General features: G+C 34.5%; 1 pseudogene; it reads right to left on the bottom strand.

Annotated features, from left to right (window-relative positions):
• LOC139002612 (tigger transposable element-derived protein 1-like) overlaps positions 1 to 20189 on the bottom strand; it is a 56252-nt pseudogene extending 36063 nt beyond the window's left edge.
• Positions 20190 to 20663: the final 474 nt, after the last annotated feature.

Here is a 20663-nt window from a genome sequence, read left to right as displayed (position 1 = left end):
AGAAAACTTCATATGCATATGAAAAACTTTTCAAGAGCTAAAATGTCTTATTAAAAAAGTAAAATATCACAGTTCCAAACTTCACTCTTAATTTATCAAGTTTTCAAGATTAAAATGTATATATCATTGCCCAACCAAAAAGAGATGGGTTGGGGGGAGACAGGCTAAATAGGAATGTTTTTAAGTTACTCTCTGAAAATCTCTTTAAGAGATAAAACATCTTGTAAATAAATTTAAAAATATTTTAAAACATTTCTTTCAAGCAGCATGTGAAATTTTGAAGTGATCAAAGTAACTGCCTTGCTGATTTGTATTGGAGAAATGATTAAAATTCTTATACTAAGTACAGATCTTAGGGGCAAACCTGCATGAGCAGCTAATGAATAGCTGGAATTTCTTAAGACATATAGAGCTGGTTTTTGAAACATGTGACTATGATTAATATCTACTTAATTCTAACTAATATTGAAAAGATGGGTAGTCTTTATATTTTGAATTATGGAAGACTTCATACAATAAAAAGGCCCTTTTGTAATGCATCTACTAACATTGAGTGTCAGAAAAATAATTTTAATCAAGGCAGTATTGACAACTGGAGTAGAATTTTAGATCTGATAAAGCTAAAATGTCTGATATCCTCATTACGTAACTGAAGGAATAAGTTCTGAAAGTTTTGGTAGCAGCAAAGTCAAATCGCAACTTTGTGATGGAAGTCAGAATACAATTATGCCAGTGATCTTCCCAACCTCACCAGGCTGCTCTACGCCGAATTGCGAAGCCTGCAAAGCAGGTTCTGTTCCAGCATATGTTGCTGTAATACAGAAGTATTTGTATGCAAAAAAGTTGCCATTTGGCACCCTGTCTTCTACCCTTAGTTTTCTCAAGTTATAAAAGAGGCGACTAGTCATCAGCTCAGAATTTTCTTTTTGTTAATTTCTGAAATGTACTGATGTTTCATAAGTGCTGAACTTTATTTGCGTCATGTTACCAATGAATCAGGAGTTCTTAATCTATTGTGTTTCTACTGACTTTTTGGCAGTCCATTGAAAGCTAGGAACTTTCTCAAAATAATATCCTTAAATGCCTAGAGTAAATTGTATATTATCACAAACGGGAAAAAAGGCTTAAATGCAATTAGCAATATATTATAAAGGTAAATTTATGCTTCAGTAGTATGTGGTAATTAATACACTAGAGGCCCGGTGCATGAAATTCATGCACGTGGGTGGGGTTCCTCTCAGCCCAGCCTGCACCCTCTCCAATCCGGGGCCCCTTGGGGATGTCAGACTGCTGGCATTTGGACATCCTTCTCACAATCCTGGACCGCTGGCTCCTAATCGCTCACCTGCCTGACTGCCTGGTCGCCCCCAACTGCCCCCCTGCTGGCCTGGTGGCCCCCAACTCCCTCCCTTCCCCCACCAGCTTTGTCATCCCTCACTAACGCCCCTGCTGGCCTGGTCATAGGCAGCCATCTTGTGAGGGCATGAGGGTTAATTTGCATATTACCTCTTTATTATATAGGAATACAGTGCTGGTAATAATTATTATACCTTTCTAAGTAGCAATAAATGCAAACAATTTATTTAGGTGTGTGTAACTAACTATAATGGGATATGGAAATATCTATGATTTCTAGTGGTAACAGTCACAGGCATTGGTAACTATTATGATTTGTTGCCTATATTAATAATCAAAAGAAATTATAAACTTTACTTAGAGACTGCTGAAAAGAAAGATCTAAGTTTTCCCACACAAATCATGTACCCTCTAAAGTCTGACCTCACTGCTCTCAAAGGTGCTCACAGGTTCAAAACCTCAATTTGGTTTACATTTGAGGTAACCCCACTCGTTTTATTTCAATCCTTTCCTTTCAGGGTCTAGTCTTCATCCTTGCCACCCAAGATATATCTGAAGATTTTATAACTGCACACATTCATTCTCTAGTTCAGTTCCTGAAAAAGCAGTGAAGGTAACATCTTTGAACAACTGATGTTGCTTAACAACATTGCAGTAATTTGCTGCTTGTCTCATTAATATCTCAGTTACTGCAGACACTTTGTTTTGCCTTTATAGAAATAGCAGCATTGCTAACTAAAGCTCTTTTGAAATACAACAGCATGATAATGACAGCAGCCAGCAACAGGGCTAAGCTGTAAGGAGTTACAGTGATAAATCAGTGCTGTCTGAATAGCTTAAGCTCAATATGAATCTTCCCACGCAGGCCTGTTATGATCTATGCTTCCTAATCCTGAGGAGAGGACTAAGGTAACTGCAGTGCCAGGCGATACTCCTGGCAAATGGATCCCATGTCATGAGACTCTCATCTAGAAAATGTTGATTATTAGATTTGATTTTTTTCCTCACCAGGTTTCCCTATTTTTGTGTTTGTTCTCTTCAATGTGAATTTTATGATGTTTTAATTACTGTTGTTTATTATTATTATCTCAATTGAATTGTGAATTTGATGCCCCCAACACCTTGATCACAGGAATGTAGTATAAATAAAATTATCTTGATACACAAAGACTGCGGGTGATGTTTAAATTTGTTTTTCTTGTCTCTCCATGAAATCATAGAGATATTTAATATTTTCTTCTGTTTTGCTCACTTTCTTTTTCCGTTATGCCACTCACTCACTCCAGAAAATACCTACAATTAGAAACTTGTGCCTTTGTACCTCAAATATATCGTTGCAAAGTTACATGATTTGCAGATCTTTATGCATCAAAAATTTTGGTCAGATTTATTTCTCAAAATTGTCTGTCTTCTCCAGAGACAAAAGTCCCTTTCACAAAATACACCTTTTATAATTATATTAACAATGTCAACAATGCCATTTTCTAATAACTCACAAAATGAGAATGCATGTTTATATACAGCAGGAAGTCTCAACAGTAACCATGGAAACAACTAGAATCCAGTAATACTTTCACAATTTACATTGCCTGCTCTATGCTGAGGTCTGTAGATACAGGGATAAAAAGAGCCACTTTTACTGTGAACACAAATTCTAACTTAGGCAACATAACATAGCAGAAACAACTAACCTTGTGTTGACTTTATGTCAAGGGCTTTGCATGAGTTATTTGGATTAATTATACATTCTTGGTCAGCTATTGTGAGAATAGCATTATTTTCTTCCATTTTACAGATAAGAGGAATGGGTTTTTTTTTAGGGTAGAAGGGATAGAGGGTAGAAGGGAAGGAGAGAGAGAGAGAGAGAGAGAGAGAGAGAGAGAGAGAGAGAGAGAGAGAGAGAGAAACATCAATGAGAGAGAGACATATTTAGATAATGATCAGTTACCGGGTATTGGCCTGCAACATTGGCACATGCCCTTGACCAGGAATCGAACTGCGACCCTTTGGTCCTTGGGCCAACACTCTTACCACTGGGAAAAACCAGCTAAGGCTAATGGACTTCTTGGAGCGAGTATATGTTAAAGTCAGGATTCTAATTCACAACTCTTAGATTTAGAAGCCATGTGCTTCTAGAATGCAGGTGAAAGCTTCACTGTGTTAGAGTTCTGCAGCATGTAGGTTGGTATGAGGGACTGGAAAAGATGGACTTGAACTAAGACATCTTTCTCATAGGGTACTACTGATTGATTTTTGGGAGAGGCTTAATGTCTAAGGAAAGCTCCATTCTGATAAGGAAAATGTTGTAACTATAAGAGGTATTTTATGTGTATTTTTTACCATTTTAACACAACTGTCCAAATAAATGTCTTAAGAGCTGTGTTCTATAAGAAAAACAACATCATTAATAAAAATAATACAGCACAAGGAGAGGTCAGTTTGATTGAAATGATGTTCATTCATGCAGAGACCTCTGGAGCAACTGTCTGAGTGGGAAACCTACATGGACACTGAAGAATCATCATTATCCAAAGCTGATGTTTTTGTTGAATTATTAATCATTGCCTCCCTAAAAGGGAAAATATATTACCAATAGAGTGTGATTAATATTAGAATAGATTAAAGGCGGCTAGTAGACTTGTGAACAAGGGAGGTAAATTGTGGCAGGCACAGAGAGAGAAAACTGATCAAAAACATCAACATAAGTGGCCAAATATGGGGTACGCTGGGAGAAGTCTAAAATGGTGGTTTCAACTAGATGCTAAGAATTCCATCACCTGGGTATTTAAGAGAATATAAGTCATTTGGGACTACATTCCATTCTTTTGGGCAAAAATGAAAAGAATGCACTGGATTGGGAGTGACACAGATTATTCCACACTTGTTTACTATGTGTTCTTGAGATAATCAGATAAAACCATTATTTTTAACAATTTGTTTACTTTAGATACAGAATATTTCCTTTCACTTTAAGTAAAAAGACAATCTTCAAATTCACCTTCTGTTCTTCAGAACTGCTATGAAAGAAACCTAAAAATGAAAAACATACCAATGCAAAACAATAGTTGTATTATAATTTATATTGCATAAGACTTTTTTCAAGGGCAAATACTATGCTCTAGTCATTATGTGAATCTCTAATAATGAGTAAAATTCCTTATACATAGTAGATACAAAGCAAATGCACAATGTATACAAGAATAATAGGATGGGAGGGAAGAAAAGAAGAGGAGGGCGAGAGGGGACAAAAGGGAGGGAAGCACACTTATTGAAGTCTTATTTTTTGACAATGTGTTATAAGACAAGTTCTGTAGTTCGTCAAGGTGCAATCCACCATTTTGAAAACATTCACATTGTACTCATAGTATCAGTATCACAAAGTTGGTCAATGGTAGGTATGAATCTGAATAACTCTTCTATACCTCCTTCGGAAGCAGTTGAACTGGAACTCAGTGAAAAATCCATTTGGATTAAATCTCTTTAGGTTCACTTGTCCTACAAGACATAACAAGGTTATTTATAAGAGGAAAATCGGAAGAGATAGAATGTATTTTTTCCAAATGGGACAAACTTGCTCTGTCACTAACTGTAAGGATGATCTCGCAATGGTCAAGGCTGCCACAGACTTCAAAGTTTGGAGAGTCAAAACCACATGTGAATTAAGATCCCTACCTATTTGTTCCCATAACATTGTATATGGTTATCGACATCTCTCCTATACAATTGTATTCATCTTTCTGTTTCACTTTCTTAAATCTTTACAAGAGAAGAGTACTCATGACTGAATACCACTGTCTACCAATCATGCTGAAAGTTCATGAGAATTCATTAAAATTTCATTTCAATTCATTTAATTGAAATGATGTGACACACTTAGCTTGAAATTATAGTTTCTTTTTAAAAAAAATATTTTTATTGATTTCAGAGAGGAAGGAAGAGGGAGAGATAAGAAACATCAGTGATGAGAGAGAATCATTGATCAGTTGCCTCCTGCATGTTCCACACTGGGGATGGAGCCCGCAACCTGGGCATATGCCCTGACTGGGAATCAAGCTGTGACCTCCTGGTTCATAGGTTGATGCTCAACCACTAAGCCATGCCAGCCAGGCTATAGTTTCTTGATTTTTAAAAATTTTTGTTTTTATCTATTCTTGTCTTGTTACAATAACTATATATTAAGCTTAATCAAACCTGAAACTACTTTGTTTTCTGTTCGATTATGTGTCATATCTCTAAGCACAAGTAAAGGCTTAGATTCTTGGATTCTATAGATTTTCAGATTTAGCCAAGTATTTATAAACATATCAATTTATAAATACTAATTTAAAATTAATAGTAATAAAATTAATAAACTATATAACTAACATTAATAATAAGAACTAAACTTTTTGTGACCAAAAATATTGAATGGTATTAGTCAGAGACTAGTAGCAACTAGTTGACTTGTCATTTGCTTCTGTGAAAATTTATCTTCCCTATAGACTGTCCTTCACCTCGATGATCACATCCAATGTCTAAACGGATGCTGATCACAAGACTCACATTGATATCAAGACTATTAACATAAAAAATATTGACCAAGTATGTTTGGCAAAAAGAGAACAACCATATTCTTTTCTACCAATAAAATACCATTTGGTAGCACTTTACACTAAATATTAGACACCTCTCTGTCAAATTAAAACACTTTAACTTTATTTTCAAATACACCATTTCAGGTGGAAATATCACTAAAGATAACATATTTGCTGATTTCAATGTAAAACCAAATTGCAAAAACATGCTTATATCATCAACATTATAGAAATATGAAACATGTAATTGTACATAACATTTATAATTTTGTTTCTTATGCCTTTTAGATTGCATTAGGGAATAGGATTTAATAAGCAAGCAGTTTCGGTTGTTCACAAAGCATAATTAATTTAGTGGAATGCCACTCTACTGGGTACTTGCAAGTAATAATAAGAGCTCCCTTTGCTGCCAGGAAATCAATTTTGCCTTAATTTTTATTAAAATGTACACCCAGCTTTCCTGGTGATTACTCTATACTTTATGTTCTTGTAATCATTACCTGATTCTATTGTTTTTAAAAAATATTTTATAGTACATTATATTCTTTTTAAGACAAAACAAGTCAATTAAATTCTTTATATAATTATTTTAAGTAACTCAAATTGTCTCCAATTAAATAGTAATTACAAATAATTATTTATTGTAAAACCAAAACACCCATAAATTCAGAACTGTTTTCATCTCAAGAATGTTAAAATTACCTGAAATTCCAGATAAATTCATATTTAGGGACATACTTTTAGTGAATCTAACATAAGAAGTTTTCATAAATGGAGTTAGTTTCCTCAAACTGATTAAGAAAACTTGGGCCATTCATAACATGCATAAATTAGCAGTATACGTAAACTCATAGGAATTTCAAAATGTGACTTTCCAAAATTCTGCAGAGTCTAAAATGTGTCTAAATGGATACTATAACATGACTGACATTTCTGAATACACATCAGTTATTAATGATTCCTCTCAAAACACACACAACAAGGAGGAGCACAAAAGTAATTTTGTAATGAGGATGTTAATAGTACTCAACTAGAATTATTCACTAGTATTTTCAGGTCTTGCAATTTAAACCATGCTTAAGCCAAGTTCTAAATTACTTTGTATCATGGATCTTTGAGATCACCCAAGAGCAGATTAATACCTAATATTGAATTCTCTAAATCTGAAATTTCATTGTTTTACATTTCATTGAAGATCCTATGAAAATTACCAGTAATTAGTCTACATACTGAGATTAATTTTGTTGATAATACAGTGGTAGTATAGAAGACAAAAGTTATATTGGATAGAATGTAGTTGATGATTCCAGAAAGCATCAGAAATCAACATTTCCCTTGCTAGATATGGGAAGCTACTTGTAATTCCCTGCCTTCACCATCATGTGAACATGTTCGAAGAAACAGCCATAATTTTCTAAGAAACACTGGGCATGATAATAGCATGTGCATATTATATAAGACTTGCCTTTAGAATAATTTGATTTTTCTACAATTTATTATGTTAACAAAGAGGTTAGAAAGTCCAGATCTGTTCAATCTTAGGTCATGCATGTGGCAATCAAATCCATTAGGATCCAGACTTGCCTTGCTTTAGATTAAATCAAGTCTAGTGTCCATGGATAGCAAATGATTGGCAAGGGAGTTAAACCTGGCACTGAATCAAGATCTCAGAAGATAAAATCTCAGCACAAATTTTAAGTAGAATATGTGTGATTTGTGGGTGGGACTAAACAGAGGAATACAATCAGAGAGGGAAGGGGGGGATGGGAAGAAATTAACCAAATAATTTTATGCATATATTCACAACCCATAGACATGGACAATAGTGCAGTGAAGGCCCAGGGAAGGGGTGGAGGGGGACCAATGAGGGGGAAAAGGGTCATTTGCAATACTTTACAATAAAGATACATTTTTTAAAAACTCAAGAAAAAATAAATTTTATATTTGCCATAGAACAAGAAAAAGCAAGATTCAGTGGTTGCAGCTTGGCTTCAACTGTGGTATTTTCAGAGAGCAACGCTAGGATGATTAAAGAAGGTGTATAAAGGTGCAAGGGCAATCTTGTGTGGCAGAGGAGCAGTGATGGTTGAGGGATTGATTCTGACATTTGTAGATGTCAGGCACTGAGATAAAACACTGTAACACTAACATTTCAAACCTAAGATCATCAAGTTAGTCTTAAAAAAACAGAATCTACAGAAATAAAGATATTTTCATGGAGATGAATATTTTTACTTCTCTATCTTGCTAAATGATAGATTATTTTCTGCATTAATATAACTGCATCTCATGGAACTAGTTAGATGTTCAATATGTTAGACATGAGTAAAATAAAATATATAAATATGATGTTTAGGACATCACAAATAAATCATACTTAAAATTATTCTCTCTGTTGTAAAATTAAAACAAAACAAGTGCTGAGTTTTGAATCTAGTAGCTGTAAATATGGAGAGGAATGTGTCCAAGAGTCACGCCAAACTTTGCCAAGAGAAGAAAATGGTGTTGCATTTTACAACTCTTTGAAAAGATTGCTAGTGGGAGGTTTTGACTCTTTGAACTATCTTTTGCAATCTTAAAACAACTTTCATGAACACATTTGGTGCAACTGATCTTTTGTTCCTTTCCTTTCTGTTTTACCATTTCAGTAAATCTTATTTTTGATCTCTCTGAACTTAATGAGAAGCAAGTTTATTTTCTAAGTTATAGAAGCAAGTTTATTTTCTAAGTTATAGACAGTGTTTCAACAACACACTTATTAAAAATCCATGCTGTGTCTATTATAATGTAAGGCATATGAGAGATTTGAAGAGAACAAGTCATTGGGTAGTGATTAAATTTTGAATTATGGCATGAGTATAGTAAGAAAAAAAGAGTTCAGTGATGGAATAAATTGTTTAAAATTGATATAATCAAAGAAATCAGTTGGGAAACCTAACAAAGAATTTGGAAGACTTGATCCTTAGACATGAAACATATTTGTTTTTGAAAAGAACAGGAAGCACATAAAAAAAGTATCAGGAAGACCCAGAGTAAAATAAAAGGTGTATTTCAAAAGTAATGATGAATGTTCTTAATTTTAGCAGGATTTTTTCCAGAATTGAGTAAGAATATGAGAGTAGAAGAAATTGAGTTGCCTAAAAACTTTAGGTAGACAGAAAAACCATAATGACAAACCACAATGAAGTTGAAATCCAGGAATTTCAGTGTAAAGTGTAACTACTTATTAAAAGTAATGTGTGCTCATTGGTTGTGCATCCACAGATGCACCAAGAGGTCACCTGTGCTATTCCTGGTCAGGGCACATGCTCAGGGTTGCAGGCTCAATCCCCAATGAGGGACATACAGGAGGCAGCAGATCACGTTTCTCTCTCATTGACATTACTATTTCTCTATCCCTCTCCCTTCCTTTTTCTCTAAAATCAATCAATAGTGTTAGCCAGTTTGGCTCAATTGTTTAGAGCATCGCCCTCGGACTGAAGTGTCCTGGGTTTGATTCTGGTCAAGGGCATGTATGTCTGTTTCAGGCCTGATCCCCGGCCCTGGTTGGCGAGGTTGCAGGAGGCAACCAATGTATGTGTCTCTCTCACATCAATGGTTCTCTCTCTCTGTCTCTCCCACTCTCTTCCACTCTCTTTAAAAAAATCAATGATGGAAAAACATACTCGGGTGAGGATTAACAAAAAAATAAAATTAAAAAATCAATTAATAAATTAATAAGTTAGAGAGAGTCCTTGTACCCACTGCAGGTGATAGTGTTTCCATTGGTCCACCCCTTTGCCATAACCATACCCATTCAGAAGTTACACAGTTACAGCATGTTGCGGAAACAGGAGCATAGCTGTTTATTAAGGAAAAGGGAGAAGGGGGCAAGGCAAGCAATGGATATAGAAACCTGCTTCTCCTTGCATGACTGGTGTAAGATAGCACCCTCCCAGCTGGACAAGCTGGCAGGACTGGGATTGCATTCCAGGAGTTTCCGTGCTAACCTAGGATTTCATGTTTAAAAGATTCCCCTATTGAAATGATAGCATTGCTAAGTGTCTCACTCCTCTCGCAGTACTTATTTCATTCTCAAATCCTTAACATTCAAGATTCACCTTCAACAATCAGAATGTAAGCAAATTTTATCTTTAACTTTCAGGAAAAGTCTCTGCAAAATAAGAATAGGAGTTTCTGGATCTATTTTGTTCATCAGTTTACTTTATTCATTAGATTCCACATATGAGTGAGATCCTGTGATACTTATCTCTCTCTGACTGACTTATTTAGCTTAGCATAATATTCTCCAGACCTCTCCATTCTGTCTCAAAGGGTAAGAGATCCTTCTTTTTTACTGCTGCATAGTAATCCATGGTATAAATATACCACAGCTTTTATATCCATTCATCTACTGATGGGCACTTGGGCTGTTTCCACATTTTAACTATTGCAAAGTTTTCTGCTATTAACATAGGGATGTATACATTCTTTCTGATTGGTGTTTCAGGTTTCTTAGGATATATTCCAAGAAGGGGGATCACTAGTTAAATGGGGCAGTTTCATTTTAATTTTTTTTTAGAAAACTCCATATTGTTTTCCCTAGTGGCTGCACCATTCATCATTCCCACCAGCAGTGTACTAGGGTTCCCTTTTCTCCACATCCTTGACAGCACTTGTCATTTGTTGATTTGTTGATGGTAGCCATTCTGACAGGTGTGAGGTGATACCTCATTGTTGTTTTAATTTGCATCTCTCTGATGATTGGTGACTGAGAATTTTTTCCTATGTCTCTTGGCCATCTTTAAGAATCTCAGAGGGAAGGTGGGGGTAGAGGGTGGGTGGGGAGAGATTAATTGGGAAATTTATATGCATATATGCATAGCCAATGGACACAGACAATAGTGTACTGAAGGCCTTGGAGGGGCAGTTCTAGGGTGGAGTGGACCAAAGGGGGAAAAGGGGCACATATTTAATACTTTCAAAAACAAAGATACTTTTTTTAAAGGAAGAGGCAATAGGAGTTGATATACTAGAGCATCAGGAGGTCAATTCTCAAGGGCCTCAGGGAAATACTGAGGGAAGTATGTTGGGAGATAATGAAATGATTATAATCTCAAGACTGTATTCACTTGAGAGTGTTAGAGGCACCTCTCATAGACACCATAGAGGTGTTATCAGACAGCCCCCTGAGTCAGAGGGAAAGGGCTGTCCCCAACCTTGATTCTTGTCTTCTCATATAAAGAATTTATAGGAGAGACCTTGATTGCATTGTGATTGAGCCAATTTTATTAAAGCAATTAAAGCTTGCACCTTTATTAAAGAAGCAAAGCAAGCATATCTGTACATCTGGCTTATGAAGCACAGACAAGCTCTCAGGTAATCTGAAGAGTGAGTTGGGTGCGGTTCAGAGAGTTATATCGCCTCCTGTCTTTAGGTGTCAGAATTCCTCTGCTGAATATTTTGGTACAAATTAATTCTCAAGGTCCCTTTTTACTTTGTTGTGGCCTTCCCAGACAGAATTCATGAGAAGCACCTGGGAGCTTTACCTTGCCAAGCCATGAGACTGCTGGCTTTTCTGCTCACTGAGTAAAACTGCCCCTTTCCCCCTCTCTTCTTCCCCCTCCTTTTCTGAATACTCCTTAGGAAGGTTTTTAACCATTTGCTCTCCTGTCCCTGGCTGGGGAAGATAATGGCTTGTTAGTTACAAGCTGGCTGCAAATTGCCCACACTGTTTGGCCTTGTTTGAAGTTTCCTGTCTCAGTTTCCCTATTCCTCTTGTCTTGGAATTTTCCTAGCACCTTACTGCCCTGTAGCTAGAGGACGTATAACAAAATGAACAAGAATGTAAAATCAGACTGCCTGGGCCAAAGCCTGGCCGCTCCAGTGTGATGTTGGCCAATTCTTTCCATTTCTTTGTGCCTCTGTTTTCTTTTCTGTGAAATGGGGATGATGTCATTATGAGGATAAGTGTGTAGTGTGTTTAGTGTGAGGGTTTTTTTTAAGCACTACAATAAGATAGAACTAATTTAATGCTGACATTTATGTTGAAACTCAGTTTACCAAACACTACACAAATTTAACTTCATAGTAATCTGAAAATTGTTTTCCTTATTATCTTCATTTCACTGGTGAAACTGAGGCTTAACAACTTCCAGTAACTTTCTCAAGATCTCAGGGTATATAAAGGCTCAAATGATTTCATGTAATCCTGAAACATTGATCCACCCTTATCCAGTCTGCCTCTGAAACTTGGCACTTAAGTACGATTATATCCTTTTGTATCTTGAACTGTGCAACCCCTAAGAAAAGTGTAGGAGAGGAGGGACATTTTACAACTCTCCCCATAGTTTATACTCTCAACCCATTTGAGATCGGAAACCCTCTGTGCTGTTAATCAGCAGCACAGTATTTTTTTGCCCTCACCTTTCTCTACCTTTACCAGAAACTTCTAAAACATATCACACCAAAAAAGTTATGTCAATTATCTTATTTATATTTACCCCAAAAAATTATATACTAAAAGCTAAATCTTCTTTATTATGTCTACATTAAGCTAGCTCCTTTCCTTTAGCATTAAAGTCATATTAAACAACAAGGCAGTAACATTCATAATTCAAACAGCATGCCCAGTGAGATGAGTCTAATTGTAAAAAATGCATATGAAGCCTCAAAGCAGGCATGCTACAGCCAAGTTTAAAATGTACATAGTTCTGTTCCAGACATTCCACTACAGTAGCTCAAAATGCAATAGCACATAAATATGAAAATGCCATAGACAATTCAAGGGAGACAGGTGTTAAATTATGGGAATGTGCATTGTTCATATGGTATTTATGTCTTTCAAGTTTGTTTGACATTCTAGAAACAATGTGACTGGGACTCATGAATAAAACTGAAAAATATTATTTTCCTTATTATTGTATTTTTTATCATTCTTACTTTCTATTGGGAAGACAAGTAGAAATAAATTCATCTCTGTATGTTACAAATACACACACAGGGAAACCAATTAGTGAGGTAGAACACTTTTTACCTTTATAATTCCTAATTACTTTTTCTCTGAATTCAGTGGTTTCAAGTGGCAAAAATCTGTTTAGTTACGTTGAAATGGAATTATTATATTGCTGGTAGTAATCAGAGAATGATAAATAAAGGCACACAGGGATCTTGAAATAATAATAATAATAATAATAATAATAATAAAAATAAAATAAAAGTTACTTCCTTCAGGAACATCCGAGACATTCTAACGTGGTAATCCATAATAAAGTTCATTTGCCAGTATAGAAAGATGTGGGTTTCATTTACTAAATACTTCTAAAAGAAACCATCATTTTGAATAGATAAAATATATGCTTATAAACATATACACTGGGGATAAAATTAACTGCTCATATTTAGTAAATGGCTCTTCCCCTGCATTGCAACATAGTTCAATTTTTCATTTAATCTAGTCTTCATTATAAACTGGGTGAGTTATGCCAGAAGTGTGGGCTGGAGGAATTTTAATTAGTTCATTCTTAGGAGAGAAATATATTGTATAGAAAGCTAATTTAATGCTGCAGTGTGTTGTAAAGTTTGAAATTTTATATATATATATATATACTCAAATATATTTTCAAATATGAAATGTAGTTCATATACCTATATATTTATATCCTAACATAAAATACAAATACAGGGGGTGTCCTCAAAAGATGTATACACACATTAACAGCTGATTTCTATTACATTTTGAAAATGAAATATATTTTAATAAACACTGTCTTTATAATCATTCAAAGTGTGTATACTTTTTTGGGGGGACACCCTGTATATTGATTTAAATGAATCTTATTGTCACTAATCAAAGTAATGGTGATTTGAGACCATCCTCTAATGATGCTAATAGACAATGTGGTTATATTACTTTTAAAGGCAATGCCCAGTCTTCAAACCAAGATTTAAACTATAGTAAGTTCATTTGTGTTAGGCTTTAAAGTCATTTAAGCTAGCAATGTATCATTTAAATATTTACCTCTTCTAAACAATCAAATAGTAAGTCATTAAACAGATTAATTTACAAGGACTGAATTATTTTCAAGCATCTTCTAATTATCCTGCACTTTCCTGCTTATTCTAGGATAAATAAAGAGAAGTACAGGTCTTCTCTACAAGGAAATTGTAATTGATAGAGATAACACATGGGAAAAACTAACAGAAAACAAGAAAATAGCGTGAAGGTATATTAAAAAAAAGTGTGTGTAGTAAATTTGTGTAATTAGCTCTAGTCTCAACAAACAAAGCACTGCATATATCCCTGAAGATTATAGTAAGGAATAACATATTTGAAGAGCAAAGAATTATGCATAACTTGAAAAAAGACAAATAAAGGCGACAAATGGATCAGTTAAAAGATTTATTTTCTTTTAGGTATAGAAAACCAAAATTAACTTTAGGCCAGGAAAGCAGAAATCAGTAAAGAATGAGAAAAACCTGGCATTAGGAGAACATGAGCAAGGGCTTGCATTCTAAACAAATGGAACACATGTCTTAGTCAGAAACAGTAGAAAGAAAAATACAGTAGATACAAATGAAGAGCAATTCTGAAAAGTGTTTAAAATTTAAATTTCAAGGGCATATTGAGACTTTCAATTTCAGAACAATACAAGCTGAGTTAACATGGCATCCGTATACTAAAAGCACATAGAAATTATGCATAAATGATCTGACTGCTAAAATTCCAAGTAGGATCACAAGAATTCAATTTCAATCCAAACATCTCAGTAAAATGGAACACAGTAAATGTTTGGGAAATACAGTTATTGTGATTTGGGTGATATGTGGACATAGATAGCCCATTTGTCCCAAAATATTCTCTAGACTAAAGATTTTGCATTTAATGCATACAATAAGATAGGATGTTAGGCCTTTGTCTCATTACAAAAGAAAACTCAAAACATATAATGCCAATCCTTTGTAGGGGAAGCACACTTAGGAGAAATAGAGGATAAAAACTCAGCTTTTAAAGAAATACTGTTCTTTGTTTGTTTATTGGTTTTGTCTTATGCTCTGTGTTGGGAAAAAGTTTCACTAATAAGAAATACACACACACACACACACACACACACAGATTTTAGACCCTGTTTTAATATTATACATATGTCATTAGAAACACAAGCTGTTGAATTCATGTGAAAGTATTTAGTCCCAGCCTATTATGCACTTACTTCTATAAATCAGGAAGCACAAGATTCCCACGGGAAAATAATTTTCTTTGAATAAATATTTCCATTTCAAATAAGCTAATTATAAGAACATATAAAGCAGAACTATGTAGCAGAAATAATAAACTAGAGGATAACAAACCCCAAGGAATTAAAATAATAGAACAAAAGATACAAGAGATACTGCAATAATTATTTTACATGATTAAAAGGTTCAACAGAGCAAGACAAAAAAATATAACAAGACACTATAAAAAGTATAAGTAGGAAGTAAAGAAAAGGAATTCTATTAATAAAATAAATCTAAAAAACTATTAAGAGGTTCACAGATTAAACTCAACCTAAAAATAATTCATTAATTGGAAAATGCATATTAGGTAAATAACAAGCTTAAAATAAAAAAATGGAAAACATCAAGTAAGCTTCCAAAGAGTAGCGTCTTCAATTACATAATGCCAAGTACAAAAATATAATTTTTATCAGTGAATGAGAAAAAAACTCAACTATAAACTTCAGAAATTAGGCAGGAAAAAGCATAGTTCAAGAGGGACCATAGGAGGTGTCTTCAAATTGTCAGATAAAATAATTTCAACATATAAATATTCATTTAAAATATAATTTCTGGAAAGAAAAATATTGACTTGGAATTCAATAGGTAAAGAAACAAATTACTTAATAATTCAGTAAACATAAGTTGTAGATTTGTAAAATTTAATGGTAAGTATACTACTAATTTTATTTCAAGAAACTTTGAATGAGATTAAACTAAAGCAGTAGACAATATACAATAACAGATGAGATAGGGGTAAGAGCTAAAGTATTTTAAGAATGTTACAGAATTTACTAGGCGACTGGAAAATACACACACAGGAGTGCTCGGAGATACAGGAAAAAAACATTTATTTTCAGATGTCCTAGTACCGGGACTCAGGGGAGCCTGTTTCCAAATCCTGAGCAAGCCAATATGGAGGAAGCTTTCTCTTCATACCCTTTAGTGTCTTTGTCCCCCAAATATGGATCAGACTTAGGGACCTTTCGTGAGCTTTGCAAAAAGCCCCATGTGTTGGGGCCGTGAGACAACACCTAAAGGCCTGGACTGGCACCAGTGCTGATAACCCCCTCTGGGAGTTGTGTATGGTTCAGGAATGTGCATTAGAGACATTGATTAACTAGATACAGAGTCAGGCTGCTGGTCTCCCCCCAAAAAATATCTTATTTTCCTCATCAAGAACCATCCTGTCCAGGGGAATACCTGTTAAGTGACATGTTCTAAAATCTATCATATTAAAGTTATCAAAATTTTCCAGTGTGGATATTTACCGTGTTTAAATGATTCAGAGAACTTTTTCAAAACTTTATTGTAGTTGAGTCCAAATTACACTACCAGTCTACTGAACCTTAAAAAGTAAAAATATATTATTTGTCTGCCCCTTTCCAAATTGCTGTTTATATTACTGCTGACTCTCCTGTCTCATAGGTAGATTTATGACCCAGACTGTTCAAAGAGAACACCTTATGACTTGGACAAAATGTTTTGTCACATATCAGAAGCAAGGACAACAAAAACTTATCCTGTGGTTTATTGGTGTAATAAGGGAAGAAAGAGCCATTTCTCTTTGGCAGTACTACCTTTTAAGAATAAAATAAACTTTGGGTTGTCAGTTCTCCAAGATTACATGGAACAAGCTCACCCAAAGAAGCATTGATTTTGACAACCACTTAAGGATGAGAATACCTTAGTGGAAGCTTGAGATTCCAACCCACCCATTTGAGTGGTGCCCCATGCATGCCTTCACAGACAATGTGCAAAACCTTCTGCAGACCATGGCAGAACATGCCTACAAATAGACAGTTAACTTAACTCTGCTGGATTTGGAAAAGGCACATAAATTTGAACACTTCAGCACACTGACCTATGGACAATAAATGGGAGGCTCTCAGCACCCACCCTGGTTTTGTGAGATGTAGAAAAGACATATAATCCTAAAATACCATTCACTCCCCAAAAGGGAAGAAGAGTAATGTAACATAAAAAAGTCTGAAAGATACCCAGAATTCCTAACCAGGTTTACTGGTGAAGATCTTTCTTTCTTGAATTCAGTCAATAAAGACTTGAGAAGGTGACTTCTACTTCAAATGAGGAGACAGAAATGCAAGACTTCAAGAAACATGAAAAAATAAGGGGATATGACACTAAAAGAACACAATAATTTTTCAATAATCAACTCCAAAGAAATAAAGATCTATAAAATTCCTGATAAATAATTCAAAATAATTGTTTTAAGGAAACTCAGCAAACTACAAGAAAACTCAGATAACTTGGCAAAAGAAAAATACATTAACAAAATGAGTTAAAAAAAAAGATAGGAATCAGCCCTGACCAGTTTGGCTCAGTGGATGGAGCGTCGGCCTGTGGACTGAAGGGTCCCAGGTTCGGTTCCGGTCAAGGGCGTGTGCCTTGGTTGCGGGCACATCCCCAGTGGGGGATGTGCAGGAGGCAGCTGATCGATGCTTCTCTCTCATTGATTCTAACTCTCTGTCCCTCTCCCTTCCTCTCTGTAGAAAATCAGTGAAATATATTTTTTTTAAAAAAACGAATCATAAAAAGGAACCAAGCAAATTTTGGAGCTAGAGAATACAAATATTAAAATGAAAAATGCAATATAGAACTTAACAGCAGATTCAATCAAGTAGAAGAAGGAATCTGTGAACTCAAAAACCGATTCTTTGAAATTATCAAGCCAAAGAAGAAAAAAGAATGGAAAAATAGTATAGAAAGCCTATGGGATTTATGGACACCATCAGACAGCCAACATCTATGCATTATAAGAGTCCCAAAAGGAGAAGAGAGAAAGAAAAGGATATAATGTTTCTTTAAAGAATGATAGCTGAAAGCTTTGCAAATCTTGGGAGGAATATAAACATCTAGGACCATAAAGACAGAGGTCTCCAAACCTCTGATTCATTTTTGTAGAATGAATCTAAAAAAAAAAAATTACACTAAGACATATTATAGTCAAACTGTCAAAAGTAAAAGGCAAAGAGAGAATTTTAACAGCAGCAGGAAAAAACAACTTGTCATATATAAGGTAAATCCCAAAATATCAGTGTATTTCTCAGAACAAGTCTTGTAGGACAGGAAAGAATGAGATGAAATATTCAGAGTTCTAAAAACAAAACAAAACAAAGCAAAAACCAAAACCAAAAAAACACACCAAACCAAGAATACTTTCTTTAGCAAAGCTGTCCTTCCAAAATTAAAGAGAGGTAAAGAGCCTCAAACAAACAAAAGCTGAGAGAGTACTTAACCACTGGAATTACTTTACAAAAATGCAAAAAGGATTTCTTGAAATTGAAATGAAAGAATGCTAATTAGTAACATGAAAACATACAAAAGTATAAATTCATTAATAATGTTAAGTAAGTAGTTAAACCCAGAAAAGCAGAAAAATTTCATACATATGTAAGATTTTTATATTTAAAAATTCATTTCTAAATGCTAATATATTTACAAACAAATGAAAATAATAATTCTATACAGCAAACTTTTAGGATATAGCTACTTCAATGTTTTAAGGACATTTAAAAACGTAGTCTTATAGTAGAAAAGAAGAAAGACTAAATACCCATCTCTTATCCCTCTAACTTAAGGGTTAAAAAAGAGAAAATAATATACCTCCTAAAAATGAAATAGAAAGTAGAAAAATATTATCATAATATAATGCAATAGAAAAAAACACAGTAGTAAAAATCAATAAAATGGAGAGAAATACAGTTGATATGGGCATACTAATATGAAATTAACATATCCTCTAAATCTGTACATCTATTCCTCATATATAAGAAATATCTTGTTTATATACATGAGAATACTTGTAGAATAATTATTTTAACAGCATTTTTGGTGCTAGAGAATAAAAACATTACTTCAACTGTTGGATAGAAGGATTACTCTATTTCTTCAAAGTAACACTAATAAGCAATGGAGAGAATCAAGGATTATTGCATGTATCAAGATGGACAAGACCCATAGACTGTTCTACAGATTTTGAGTGATGAGAACTTTAAAGATGTCAAACTAATTTTCAGTTTGTTTGTTTTTTAATGAGAAACAAAATTTAAAGATTTTTAAGTCATCCAACGTCATGTAGATTTTCTAGGATAAAGCTTAACCAACATGTAGTGCAACTTGAACTACAAAATGAAGTGTGTTTATATTTGTGTGTGGGGAAGGGGGGCATTTATATAGCTTGATGAGTTATGTAATACCAATAATCTTGATTTATTTATGCAGTGGTATCTATTTTATAATTATTTTAATTTTTGAATCACATAGTTGTGGTATTTTTATACTGAACCTATATTTATTAAAGTATAACAGAAATTTAAAAATGTTCCCATCATATGTGTACAAATTGATTAGATCACATAATGTGAATATAACCACATTCAGAATCAGATCATTACCTGAATATCCGAAAACCCCTCCTACTCCTCTGATATCACTAAGTACACCCTATTCTAAATTCTAATAAAATAAGTGAGCTTCACTTCTTTTTTGGGGGAAGAAATTTAAATATATGAAATATACAATATGTACTTTTTAGCTTTTGATGTTGTCCTCTTAGGATCAAACCTACTTCCTTTCTTACTCTCATTTTTTGCTGCCAGCAACAAATAATCTGTCCAACATTAAAGTAATTTTGTCATTTTGAGAATGTCATATAAATGGAATCATGCAGGATACATTCTTATGTTATCTAATATGTTATTTAGCACAACTTCCCTCAGGTCCATCCAGGTTGTTGCATGCATATTCTCAGTTTTTTTAGAATGTTTTGTTCATTTTCTAATTGGATTGTTTCCTTTTTTTCTTGTGAGTTGTACTAGTCTTTTATCAGATAATAGAGGCCAGATGCACGAAATTTGTACAAGAGTAGGCCTTCCTTTCCCTGGCTGCCGGCACCGGCTTACCTCTGGCACCAGGGACACAGGCTTCCCCCGCAGCCCCAACTTCTTCTGGAAGGTCATCCACAAGGATGTCCAGAAGGACTTCTGGTCTAATGAGCATATTATGCTTTTGTTATTATAGATGTAGTTTACAAATCTTATCATCCAGTCTACAGGTTTTCATTTCATCCTATAAACAGTCTTTCACATTGCAAAAGTATTTTTTTTATGAAATTCATGTTATCATGATATGGTATTTTACATTCATTAATTTTGAATGCTGACCAAGTTTACATGCCTGTATTAAACTCAATTTGGTCATTTTGGATCAAATCCCACTTGGCTGTTTTATTTTTTTTAAAATATATTTTATTGATTTTTTTACAGAGAGGAAGGGAGAGAGATAGAGAGTTAGAAACATTGATGAGAGAGAAACATCTATCAGCTGCCCCCTGCACAGTCCCTACTGGGGATATGCCTGCAATCAAGGTACATGCCCTTGACCAGAATTGAACCTGGGACCCTTCAGTCCGCAGGCCAACATTCTATCCACTGAGCAAAACTGGTTAGGGCAACACACTTGGCTGTTTTATAT

The sequence above is a fragment of the Myotis yumanensis genome, unplaced genomic scaffold, assembly GCF_028538775.1.
Source record: "Myotis yumanensis isolate MYYU_CA2020_CCGP unplaced genomic scaffold, mMyoYum1.0.hap1 SCAF_2, whole genome shotgun sequence".
Classification (NCBI taxonomy): domain Eukaryota; kingdom Metazoa; phylum Chordata; class Mammalia; order Chiroptera; family Vespertilionidae; genus Myotis; species Myotis yumanensis.
Note: the sequence above shows the minus strand (reverse complement) of the source record. Positions and strands in the feature narration are given on the sequence as shown.